This window comes from Poromitra crassiceps (genome assembly GCF_964638095.1).
Source record: "Poromitra crassiceps genome assembly, chromosome: 3".
Lineage (NCBI taxonomy): Eukaryota > Metazoa > Chordata > Actinopteri > Beryciformes > Melamphaidae > Poromitra > Poromitra crassiceps.
The window spans coordinates 28,473,208-28,486,128 of record NC_139625.1 but is presented as its reverse complement, the minus strand read 5'-3'; positions in this window follow the sequence as shown (position 1 = coordinate 28,486,128).

Genomic DNA, 12,921 nt, shown 5'->3' with positions numbered 1-12,921 from the left:
AATTTTAGAATAATTATATTTTGTGCATATTTAACAAATCATAAATAAGCAAAAAAAAATGCACTATAACTATAAGTAATACTATTAAATAAACACTGTAATCATTTCATTTGAATTTAGGGAATCATTGACAGTGGTTTTTATTTGTCTTACATTTCATTTTTTATGTATAAATGTGACCACTAAACTGTTACTGAGCCATGAGAGTAAATAAGAAAAACACTGCTCAAGATTTCAGTGCAGTCTGCACGGGCTAATCCAACAATAAGCCTAATGGAGACAATACATTGAATTATATTCAGCTCAGCATAAGTCACGAGTGTCTTGACTCCTTATATCAAAACCAACACAATGCGAGACTCTCGACAAAAACAGAAGCTATACAGTCCGATCGGGCTGTTTTCATCCTTCAAGGCAGCTATATCAAGGGTTATTTTAATGGGATGCATACATCCAGGCAATGTCGGCTTACCCTTATATAAAATGAAGCAATTGTACATGTTTTCCTTTTTGTGCCTTGGTAGGTTACGAACAGTTTCTTTTTATCATCACCATTTACAATCTTTCACATGCTTTTAGAAACACTGGCTGTCACGGCCTTGTGCTGAATAACAGCTTTACAGAGAGCAGGGGAATTTTCCTTGGGGCACACCTGTGCCATGTTAGTCTCATCAACCTCAGGCAGCACAAAGAACCAAAGATGCCTCCTTGGTGAAAAGGAATATGGATGTCTGAGGTGGAGAGAGACAGATCAACAATGGCTTTTTTCGTCTTGGCGTTTGGCTTTGACCTTCAGGCAAATGCAACATGGAGGGGGGAATCAAAAATCCTGATGACCCTGAATCTCTACACACCATGCAGTAGCGTGGAATGATGAATACAGTATGTGATGTTGAAAGATGAGTGAAAAAATAAAAAGTCTGAACGTGTAATACGTTTTCAGACAAATGCAAGTGGTCTTTTGATGAATTCACTCTTATAGATGACAATTCTGTCCACATAAACCCAGAAATAACACTTGAAATGTACATTAAGCACCATGCATCCTTACTGAATACTCAGCTAAACCTCAATGTAAAACAGCCTTTGGAATTATGAGGCTTAAACACTATTTTACAGTATATTTTGTTATGAAAATGACATGAAATATTAGTACGTGTAGTCGCAGACTGTAGTTCAATCATGGAAGACCAAATAAGGCATTAATAGAGCACCCCATGCTGTCATAACCCTCAGCCCAAATGACGTCACTAAATGACGTCTCCATCTCCGACGTCACCTTCTCCATGACATCATAAATGACATCAGTTATGACATCATAAATGCCCTTCTCCCAAATGACATCAGTTATGACATCATAAATGACATCAGTTATGACATCATAAATGCCCTTCTCCTGGTACTATATAAAGCCCCCATCACCACAGCTTAAATCACACTTGTGCAGTCATCACTCACCTTGTGTCAGCATCACGCATTCATCCAGCATCTCCAGAGCAAAAAGCTTCATTCAGTCCAGCACCATGTCCGAGTCCGAAAACGAGCAGCAAAGTTTCAGCTCCACCGTGGACGCTTTCCTCCAGAGCACATTCAACGCCCCGGCCAGCCTCGGGCAAATCCCCAATCCCCAGGCTCCATCTCCGGGCGTCACAGGCGTCTCATGGGACGCTCCCCTCACCAGGGGCCGCGGCCGCAAAAGAAGATCCAACGTCAAGGAGGTCCTCGTCTCGCCGGATCTCAGTCCGCACAGCACTCCGGAGGCCGCGGCCGCGGCAAAAGAGCCCAGAAGTCCACCTCCCCCGGATCTCAGTCCGCACAGCACTCCGGAGGCCGTGGCCGCAGCAAAAGAGCCCAGAAGTCCACCTCCAAGAAAGGCCCAGCGAAGCGCACCACGACCGCCGGCTCCTCGGCGGACGCGCCAAGGCTCCAGCCCCTCCAGGCCTCCAAGATCCCCTGATCGCAACGATGTCTTCACTGGTCGGGTCCCTCATCGACATCGATGCCCGGCCGAGGACGCTCGCGAGCCCCACGCTCCCCACGGCAGCAGCCCAAACAGCCCTGCCCCAGGTTTCAGGTCGTATCCCCCCTTTTCAGCCGGCATCTCTTCCGGCGGCCGCACTCATTGCAGGCCGGGTGCCAATCCCCGAGCAACTCTGCCCTGTTGCATACGGCCGCTTCCCTCTCCCGCGTCCGGTCGGGTATTATCAAACATGCATTTAGTCCCTGGTTTCAGTCAACGTTGCGGCATTGCTGCTGCACTCATTTCAGGCCGGGTGCCAATCCCTTAGCATACGGCATACGGCATACGGCCGCTTCCCTCTCCCGTGTCCATTCGGGTTTTAACAACATGCCTCTAGTCCCAGTTTCCAGTCAACCTTTTCTTTTTCATAGCATGGTTCCTCTTACGCATCCAATCCATCGATCCAATCCCAGTCATTTAGATAAAGTATAACCCTTGTAAACTTTTCCGGCCATGCTGAGTAGCGCGCTAGCTACCTGGCTAGCCACCGGCCTTCCATGCTATACTGCGCATGCGCGTGGCTGGTCTAGCGTTGCCAAAGATGCGCATTGCAAATGCAAGATGCGACACTATCGTCTCCCGTCGCACGCTTCAGGCAAAATGGCGATAATCATCAGTTCTGCTGTTGCCGTCCTTCAAAATATAAGAAAATGTATAGCTCAGCGCTAGAGCGGACTGGCTTGAATGTGGGAAAGCGGGGTTCGAATCCCGTGTGCGCGCTGATATTTTAATTTAAGATCCTGGTGAAATATGGTCTAAATCTGAAAGTTCAATAAACGTCTGCAAATAGTGGGTGAAAAAACTTTCACTTTCAAATTTAAACGTCTTTTCAACCGAAAAATGCTCGCGGGTGGTTCTGGCTTCAGCATATGCTTGAATTAAGTTCTAGAGGTGAATGGTTGCAGAAAAGAGGCACCATGAGTTCCCTACTTTCTCCCAGTAGGGAATCGATCTCCTCTACGAGATTTACTCTGGTATTGCAAATGCATACGAAGCTTCAGTCTCGATCATAAACAAAAGGTGCTCCTCCCAGTCCACCACGGCTTTAATGTGCAGTGCAGCATCACCCGGCTTTCCGTTATGCATAACTCGTCAGGTCAGCAGAGCTCATTCCCCGGTCACGGCGCAGTAGATTCAGCAGAGCACATCCCTGGTCACAGCACAGTGGCTACAGCAGAGCATATCCCGGCAGCGTTGCCAGACGTACGATAATTATCGTACCTGTACGATAATTTTGACCTCTGTACGATGTACGATCAATAATCCCCAAATCCCCCAAACGTACGAGAATCTCATCATTTCGTGACACTTAGACGAATCCTACGTCTATCACTCTATCTGTTTATACAATCATCTCTTCAAACAAACATATTTGCAGCTAAAACGTGCAGGGTGTTTTGTTGTTGTTGCAACGCAGGCTGAGACCACAGTGTTGAAAAATCATGCCAAGTCCAAAAAGTAGCCTGTGATCAGCGCAGCCCCCCGACATAGGCGCGCCGAAGGCACGCGCGCTGGGGAGGGGGCGTACGATAATTTCACTCCAAAAACGATAATTTTGACCCCCTGGTACGATAATTCAACATTTGCCATCTGGCAACACTGTATCCCGGTCACAGCAGTGGCTCAGCAGAGCATATCCCTGGGCACAGCTCAGTGGCTTCAGCAGAGCTCCTCCCCGGTCACAGCACAGTGGCTTCAGCAAAGCATATCCCTGGTCACAGCACAGTGGTTTCAGCAGAGCTCCTCCCTGGTCACAGCACAGTGGCTTCAGCAAAGCATATCCCCGGTCACAGCACAGTGGCTTCAGCAGAGCTCCTCCCTGGTCACAGCACAGTGGCTCCAGCAAAGCATATAGCCGGGCACAGCACAGTGGCTTCAGCAAAAGTATACCCCCTGGGCACACCTCTTAGAAAATTGGAACGGAATCTCATTTTTCTACGACGAAATCGTCTCGTCTGCCGACGACTTAAAACTTTCTACAGATGCAGCACATTCACTGCTCCCCCTCCCGCTGGACGTCAAAACTAATCAAAAAGGTCATGGCACGAAAACCGCGTGTCTCCACAGCCAGTCCCTGCCTCAACTGAACTAAGTCCACCGTACAACAGCTCAGCCGAGGGTGCGGGTGCAACTCTCCCGAAGTGACAGTACACGACTGTCAAAACAAATGAAAAAGGCCCATAATAGACATACTGTAGACACGCAACTTAAAGTCAAATCCAAGGGGAAAACGTACTTATTAACAATGGTCAGCCCACCTTTAATATTCCAAATGTCAAAATGCACAAATCAGAACGTGCATCTATTAGGAATAGAACGGATAGATAGGAAAACTATGAGAAAAATATCAAGCCTATCTTTGCCTCATACAATTTGGGATAAAGTAAGTGCACAACTAAAGAATATAACATTATGTCTACTCATTTTTAGACATTTTCATGCCATAATAATATAATGCTAAAGGTTAAATATTGCATCTTTAAGCCATTGCTGGCTATGCTCATGCAGGTCGCTGCGACCTTGGTCATTACTGACCTTAAAAAATGCAGGTCATCGCTGACCTTTTTCTTTTGGGGGGGGTGGTCCCCTCCCGGGGGGGTCCTCCCTTCAACAACTGGGCTGCTGTCCTCATCAGCCATGCGTCCTACATCCATCCAGAGCAAGCTGCTATATCATCAGCCCAAAGATGCCTCCTTCCATGATTGGTAGGAAGTATTAATGCATTTCGTTGGTGGCGGTCTTCTCTCCCAATCCCCGTTTGGTGCCCATGCCCGGGCAATTTGCATATAACCCCATAAGTGTCCTTGCCATTGCTTAAACCTCAGTCAGCCCACGTCCTGACAATTTGCACAACCCATCATCCCTGCATTCTGCTTAAACATCAGTCAGCCCATGTCCTGACAAGTCAGCCCCCGTCCTGACAATTTGCTCAACCCATTATCTCTGCATTCTGCTTAAACCTGTCAGCCCACGTCCCGAGAAGTCAGTCCACATCCTGACAACTTTCATTCCGGCATTTGCATAAACCTCAATCGGCCCTTGGCCCCCTTTTCCTCATCTCTCCCCATCATCACATGACAGGATCCTGGTTCATCCTTCACTTCAAGACCACACTCCAGAAATGCAACATCCCCGCAGAGAACTATTCCAGTCACTCCTTCAGGATCGGAGCAGCCACATCAGCAGCCATGCAGGGGGCGTCCTCCGCCTCCCTTCAACAACTGGGGCGCTGGTCCTCATCCGCCTATGCATCTTTCATTCGACCAGAGCAAGACACCATATTATCAGCCCAAAGATCCCTCCTTCCATGACTAAAGAGGCAACAAGCACTTCGTTGGTGGTGATCAAACTCTCCTTTTCCTCATCAATGCGCCCATGCCCGGGCTATCCACATCCACGCCCTTGCAACCCCGCTTTGCCTTAAAAAACCCCGGTCAGCCCCTCATCTCCCGACATGCCTAAATTCTCCCCCCGTCAGCCCACGACCTGACTAAAGCATACCCCAGGCGAGCTCCATGACCCCCGTTTTCACTCTCCCAGTTCCTGAAATAACTTTAAATTCCTTTGGGGGATGTCCTATCTCATACAGCACTGACGCCCCTCTCTCATAAGCAAGAGGAGCGTCACATCATGGAGTCATACGCCATACTCAAACTGTCTATTCTGATTCAATAAAGTTTGTTAAAATTATATTACGAGTCTCTCATGATTGAAGTGTAGTCGCAGACTGTAGTTCAATCATGGAAGACCAAATAAGGCATTAATAGAGCACCCCATGCTGTCATAACCCTCAGCCCAAATGACGTCACTAAATGACGTCTCCATCTCCGACGTCACCTTCTCCATGACATCATAAATGACATCAGTTATGACATCATAAATGCCCTTCTCCCAAATGACATCAGTTATGACATCATAAATGACATCAGTTATGACATCATAAATGCCCTTCTCCTGGTACTATATAAAGCCCCCATCACCACAGCTTAAATCACACTTGTGCAGTCATCACTCACCTTGTGTCAGCATCACGCATTCATCCAGCATCTCCAGAGCAAAAAGCTTCATCCCACCACCTCCCCAGATCACCACCAATGTCATGACTCCTGTTGGAAACAAATCCCCTTAGGGGGGATGTCCTATCTCATACAGCACTGACGCCCCTCTCTCATAAGCAAGAGGAGCGTCACATCATGGAGTCATACGCCATACTCAAACTGTCTATTCTGATTCAATAAAGTTTGTTAAAATTATATTACGAGTCTCTCATGATTGAAATAGAGCTCTGGAAATGGAGAGACAGACTATACAATGGATGCTGGAAGGATTGAACTGTGTTTGGGCCTGCCAGTGCTTCTGCTAGTCCTTCTCCCTCTCCCCCTGTCCTCAGATGGTCCTCTGAAAGGAGGGGTGTGTCTTGGCTGGGCCCAGGACGTTTGACATGCTGTGACAGGGTAAGTGGCCACACTGCTGGAATCAGGTAGTCGGGAGCAGGGTGAGTGGCCACACTGCTAAGTCAGGTAGTCGGGAGCAGGAGTAACACACTTACAGGACGAGGAGAGAGCTGAAGGAATTGTCTGCTCAGTAAATTTCAAGTAGTATGTTAAAAAAGGAAAGAAAATAGATAAACACCTGCAGTGTAATAATTCTTAAAGAGTGGCTTTTGATTGGGACAAGGAAGCAATAATTGCAAAGTATACACAGCTCATCAAGGAATCAGTGGAAATATGTCACACTGGCTTATAGCAGGAGATTATATTTGTGTTTGAACACGTTCATTTCAGATCTCAAATCTCTCGAGCGGCGATGCCTGGAGGGAGGTGGGGGCAAAGAGAAATCCTGCCTGTCCTTGTGTGTCACTTACCAGCCCCAGGAAAAGACCACTTTTTCTGCTGATGGCGCAGAGTGTCTCGATGAGGCTAATGCTTGATGTCATTTCTATACTAACTAGTGCATTAGAAAAAAAGAGGGAAGAATCCACCTTTACTTCCCCTATGAAAGCACTTTTCTGTTCCCACAACACTTAGCAGCAGGGTTTTTAAGTATCGACACAGTTGAAAAGCTGATGACTAGTAGACGCTAAAAGTATACTGTAGAAACCTGTGCGATTCGCCCCGTTTTGTCTATTCTCTCCTCATCTTTATTATATACACTTAAGCAACAAAGAGGGCCAGACAAGTGATGGGTGGAGGTGGGTGGGAGTGGGTGGGGTGGGTAAGGAGAAAAACAAAACGAACAGGAAAACAGACAGGAGTGCCAAGCTCTGAAAACTGGCATGCGGCAGTTGTATGTCAGTCACCTAGCAACAAGTCCTCTCCCCATCACTTACCCCCCCCCCCCCCCCCTTCCCCCATCTCCCGGTGCGCTCCCTAATTCAACAAATCTGCTCAGAATGTATGGCTGCTCTCCTAACAAAACGCATTCTACGCTGGGGGGCTGAGGAGGTGGGCCTCCGCTGAACACGCCACTCAGCTGCCAATTGACCAGCGGGGCCTTTCTCTGCACACACTAAGGAGCCCTGAAAGCAGGGGCCGCTCCACAGAGAAAACATTTGCTTGTAATTGTGTTTGACTGCATAATGAAAATGATGTTCTTTTTTAATTTGGGCTTGTTAAGGGCCACGCTATTTTCCTCTGGTCACCTGAGGATTGTAAAGAAGCACCCCCTCGCCTGCCCTATGGGGCAAAGGGGGGAAATATTGAAAATGGTCCAAAGACCTCCCCACTCTTTACTTTAACCCCTCTTGTGTTTCAAGTGTTCCATCGGCAACAACATAAATATGTAGACCCCGTTCATTCCAGGTGCCCCCCCCCCCCCCCCCCCCCCAGAATGGATAACGACAGAGAGGCACACAGATGAACCCACGCACACACAGATGTACCCACGCACACACAAATGAGGGCTCTGCCTTGCTCGCCCTGAGTTGTGAAGCATTGAGAAAGTAACATTCCTGCTGCTACTTCAGCAAAACAGACCATTAGTGGGAGCATCGGGCTAGTACCCAAAAGAGTGCTTCAATGGACACATTCACATCCAGTGATTATTTGCACTTTTTAGCCCCCAATTTCCTGTTTTATTTTAGCGTAAACCTTCCACATTCACTTTCTCTCCCCTTTACTATGCTGTGGCCAAGGTGATGAGCATCCAAGTGAATGTCCAGGGCAGGAGAAGAGAACATCTAAAAACTCAAAGTTCAACACTATCCAGGTTTAATTGTTGTTTGGGAAGGTTGCAGTGTTCTTGACAGGAGTGTGTATCTAATAAAAACAGCCTTCCTGCTTCAAAGGGGTAAGCAGCTTTCTTTGATCATTTGCTGTCCACGTTTCTTTGGTGATTGCTGCCATGTTACAGATTTGTCTCAGAAGCTGATGTGTTTTTGAATTCAAGGTTTCTCCCCACACTCCATATGGAGAGCTATTCAGTGAATTAATTTGTTCAGTGCATCTCAAAGCAACCACTTCATGTGTCTGTTCAGAGTCACAGGTGCAGAAACAAGCTGTTTAATCCAGACACAGCTGACCTCTGAGCACTGATGTTCAGGTTGATTTGTAATCTAGACACAGCTGATCTCTGAGCACTGATGTTCAGGTTGATTTGTAATCCAGACACAGCTGATCTCTGAGCACTGATGTTCAGGTTGATTTGTAATCCAGACACAGCTGATCTCTGAGCACTGATGTTCAGGTTGATTTGTAATCCAGACACAGCTGATCTCTGAGCACTGATGTTCAGGTTGATTTGTAATCCAGACACAGCTGACCTCTGAGCACTGATGTTCAGGTTGATTTGTAATCCAGACACAGCTGATCTCTGAGCACTGATGTTCAGGTTGATTTCTAAGGTTGGGCTGTATAGGAAGCTATGGGACTGTGGCTGAACTGTGGCTTTCCTATCAAATCAGTGCAGCATCAGAGGCTACCTCATGTTAGTGACTCATTTAATACCTCCGACTGCATTTGTCAAATTTGTACAACTTCCATGAATAACATTCAGGGCCGGCCCGCCCTATATGCGAACCAAGCGGCTGCCTAGAGCCCCCCCCCCCCCCAATTTTTTTTTTTTTTATAAACATAGGCTATAATATTATAGGCTGTGTGTGGTAGTTAAAACATAGGTTGACGTTTATTTATGTTTGTAGTTTAAACAAAAACATAAATACTGTAGGCTACATACAACACAAAAGGCTGTTATTTACCTTTTGTCGCCACCTGGTGAGTAAATATATATGTAACTAAAACCATTAAAATTGACAACCGGTCCTGCATGTATCTACCGGTCCTTGGCACAAAAAAGGTTGGGAACCCCTGGTTTAACTGACCTGGCAACCCCTATGGCTGCTGGGTTCTACACGCTTGCTTGACACTGATAGGGCTACAAACGAGCGTCATTGTCATGTTTGTTTGTTTTAAATATTCTTCTAAATATGGCTAAAAGTCCAAAAACGTCAAATTTTCTTCGGCGCTGCCCGAGCGGGCAGCACAGAGAGTTCCCTCTTTACAGCACCCCCTACTTAAAAGTACTTCCAGCGCAGATGCCCCCAAACCCCCGCCCCTGGGAGGGGGCCCCTGATCTATATCCTGCTTAGGGCCCCCAGATGGCTAGGGCCGGCCCTGATAACATTGTAAAACATTTTTTTTAATAGCCGATGATGACATCAGACAGCACCGAGCATCAAGCCCACTATTCACCACTTTCCTGAATATTTCCTCAACAAATCCCTGAATCAGATGGCTGAACATTGGGAACACATTGGGAATAAATGGATATAGGCTACATGTACGAGGCTCTGGGACAACGCGATGCGATAGATCTCTCCCAGTGAGATTTGAAGCGACAAAAATATACTCTTCAGTCCTGACATGGTCTGCCATCCCTAATCTCTGCACACACAGACCTCTTTGGGAGTGAACAGGTGTAAAGAGGAAGGGCTTGAATAGTGTGTGGGGTCAGATGTGCCTGCATGGCTAAAGTCTAAGGATTCTGTCACGCTGGAGTGGCTAGAGGGCCTGTGCTAACACCCCCCCTCACTGTGGATTAACAAGTTTCTCCTCATTGACGAGGTCCGTTTCATTTGTTTTTCAAAGTGTCAACAAGTGAGCATATCTGTCTGTGGGTATTTGCGGGACTTTGACCATCAGGACCCCAACTCTGACACCAATTAGAGAGATTATGTCTTAAGATGAGAGGAAAACTATAGCCATGTGTTGCCACGGTGATTGCTTTTGACAAGGTCGTGGTCTACCATGCCACAGTGCACGACCTCAGCAGACAGCTACTGATTTAACTAACACGGCATACAAGCTTCCTTCAGATGCTAATTTTTAAGAGACAACAAAAGAGTGCAAAGAGAAAATACTTCAGCATTTTATACACACTCAAAAGAGAGAAGGGAAAAAATGCCGGTCTGGTGAAGAGCCTGTATTGTAATGCTCAATAGGAAACTATTTGATAACAATCTAATCAAAATATCTTATCAGCTAACTGCAGACGAGTTTAGATATTAGGCCTACCGTAAACCATTAATGAAACAAAGTGAACTATGACTTGTCTAGATGCTGAGCTGACATTTTTGTAGCCACATTTAAAATGGTGAGAAATCCAACACACCACTGCAAGGGTGTAGCAGCCGCCTTAATTTTGCTATGTTTTAATGACAATTTCTTCTTGTCCTTAATTGCTTTCAAGGTGAGGCAGGAAAAGTAATTTAGAAATGTTGGTGATTTCAGATTTACAGATGTGCTTCTGCTTTTTATGTTGTCAAAATACCACAAAGCATAAGCTACTTGAAATACAACACAATAAAGTGAAAGGAGGCACACCTGAATGCAACCCAAATTGTTGCTTATCAAGAATGATACAATCTGGCTTATGCAGTCCTCAAATCACATTTTAGGCCCTTTTATTCAGGCACATTCATTTTTGAGTCTGAACCATTTTATTAGCTACAATACAAATTTGTAACACTTGTCAGATGTGGAAGACATCACAGACCTATTGTTGGACTGTTTCAGTGAAAGAATCCAAAATTAAAAATGTAATCAAACTAAATTTGGAATATAGCCTACGAGATATAGCTAGTAGCTGGATTATGCCTAATCATAATAACAATAACAATAATCATAATAATAAAAACAAATTATTTTTAAGCTAAATATAAAGTTTTATATCGGTCAATGACGTCACATTAAAAAGTCAGTGAAACATTGTTTCCTAAATAAATAAATAAATAAATGCCTATAGCCTCTATAGGCTTTTCAAAACTGTTTTTTTAGACTCCCAATAATGTCGATTTAACCCAATAACCTTTCAATGAAAATGTGTTGATAAAACGCTATTAATGCAGATCATTATCAATAATTTAATTAACTTGTGAGTAGCCTATATCCTATCTGTCCACAGGGCATATTATATTCATGGTGGTTAAATAAATGCCACTGAACTGTATAGTTAATCGTTCAGATCTTCTATTCTAAGAGTTCCGTGGGCTCAGTCAGATAATTTTTGGTGCCCCGTTCTGTAAGTTTGTTTAATTTCTGATGTCCTACCTTGACGTCGAGGGCAGGTTTATCATCCTGAGACAGTTTTGTGCCATGCAAGCGGGAGGAAACGCAGACCTCCTCCGTGGCATTTCCTTTTTTGCGTGTTTTCACGTTAATTGGCAGCAGTTGAACTGTGAGCCGGAGTGTATTGAGTGGGACCACCCAGGAAAACTATCTTCTCTGCACTTTATAGCGGACGAGGATAGGCTACTCGAGTTAGTATTCTTTCTGTTACATCACCACACGGCCATCTTGGTAGGAAAATAACAGGTGATTGTAATCAATTAACAGGCCTATTGTAGCGCCATGTTGATAGGAAAATGCTTGTGACATCATGGGAATACTATGAATATGCTCTGGACAATGAAAGAACATTCACAAGAGCAGTGCCAGTGCTCCCTATCCTGTCACATAATTACCAGCAGGCTAAGTAGGCTATGCTTATTGAGTATGATTAAAGTAGCCTATTTCAAATAAGGTTGACTATTTTGGACAAAAACAGATCATTTTATTTGCGAGTGTTTTATTTGCCGCTGTGTGTGTTTTGCTGAGCTGATCATGATAGGATACCTAGAATGCAAAATAGCCTATAAGGCTAGCTTAATTAGGCATCACATTAGCCTATTCATAAAATCGACGAAATAGCTATAGGTGCATATTATAGGCGAGGCTCGTCGAAATAAATTTTGTTCAATTAGCTTTAAAATATTTGACATAGATTGCAGATAGAGGCTATTTGATCGCAGATCATCAGTTTCCAAATAAAATATATATTCTTTTAAATTCAGGTTTAATAGATTAAGCATGCAGGGAGATAGGCAAGGCTGGCTTAGCTATTCAGCAGCTAGCTATTCAGCTTCCCCTGCACTGCAGTGGCCAAGTTATTTTATAACATGGCAAAAAAATCGGGTCTTATGACATAGCCTACATCATTTTCTTTTTTTCCCCTCACAAGAGTGGGTCCTCAGCATCATCAATATTGAAAGTATGGGTAGTGCTTAATTGTCTTCCATTATGAAAGCTCACAAAGCTAGACCACTGGCTACTAATACCAAGGCTAATCTTGATTAAATGTCTTTCCAAGGTACAAAGAGCATATTTTACATAAAACATCCTTCAACGGGATTATTGAGAGAGAGAGAGTGAGAGAGAGAGAGAGAGAATATTGATGGCAAGGCCAAGCATCCCAACTCTCATAAAGGTAAAATAGCAAAGAGATTAAAGGGGGGATCAATATGGAACTACCATTACTGTCGTCTTCTTCTTTCCCCCAATTCCAATCACAATTACCCAGCTGCAACTTCAATCCTTCCATAAAAGCTAATTTAAGCTCACCAGCATTTTCAGTGCTTATGCTTGAAG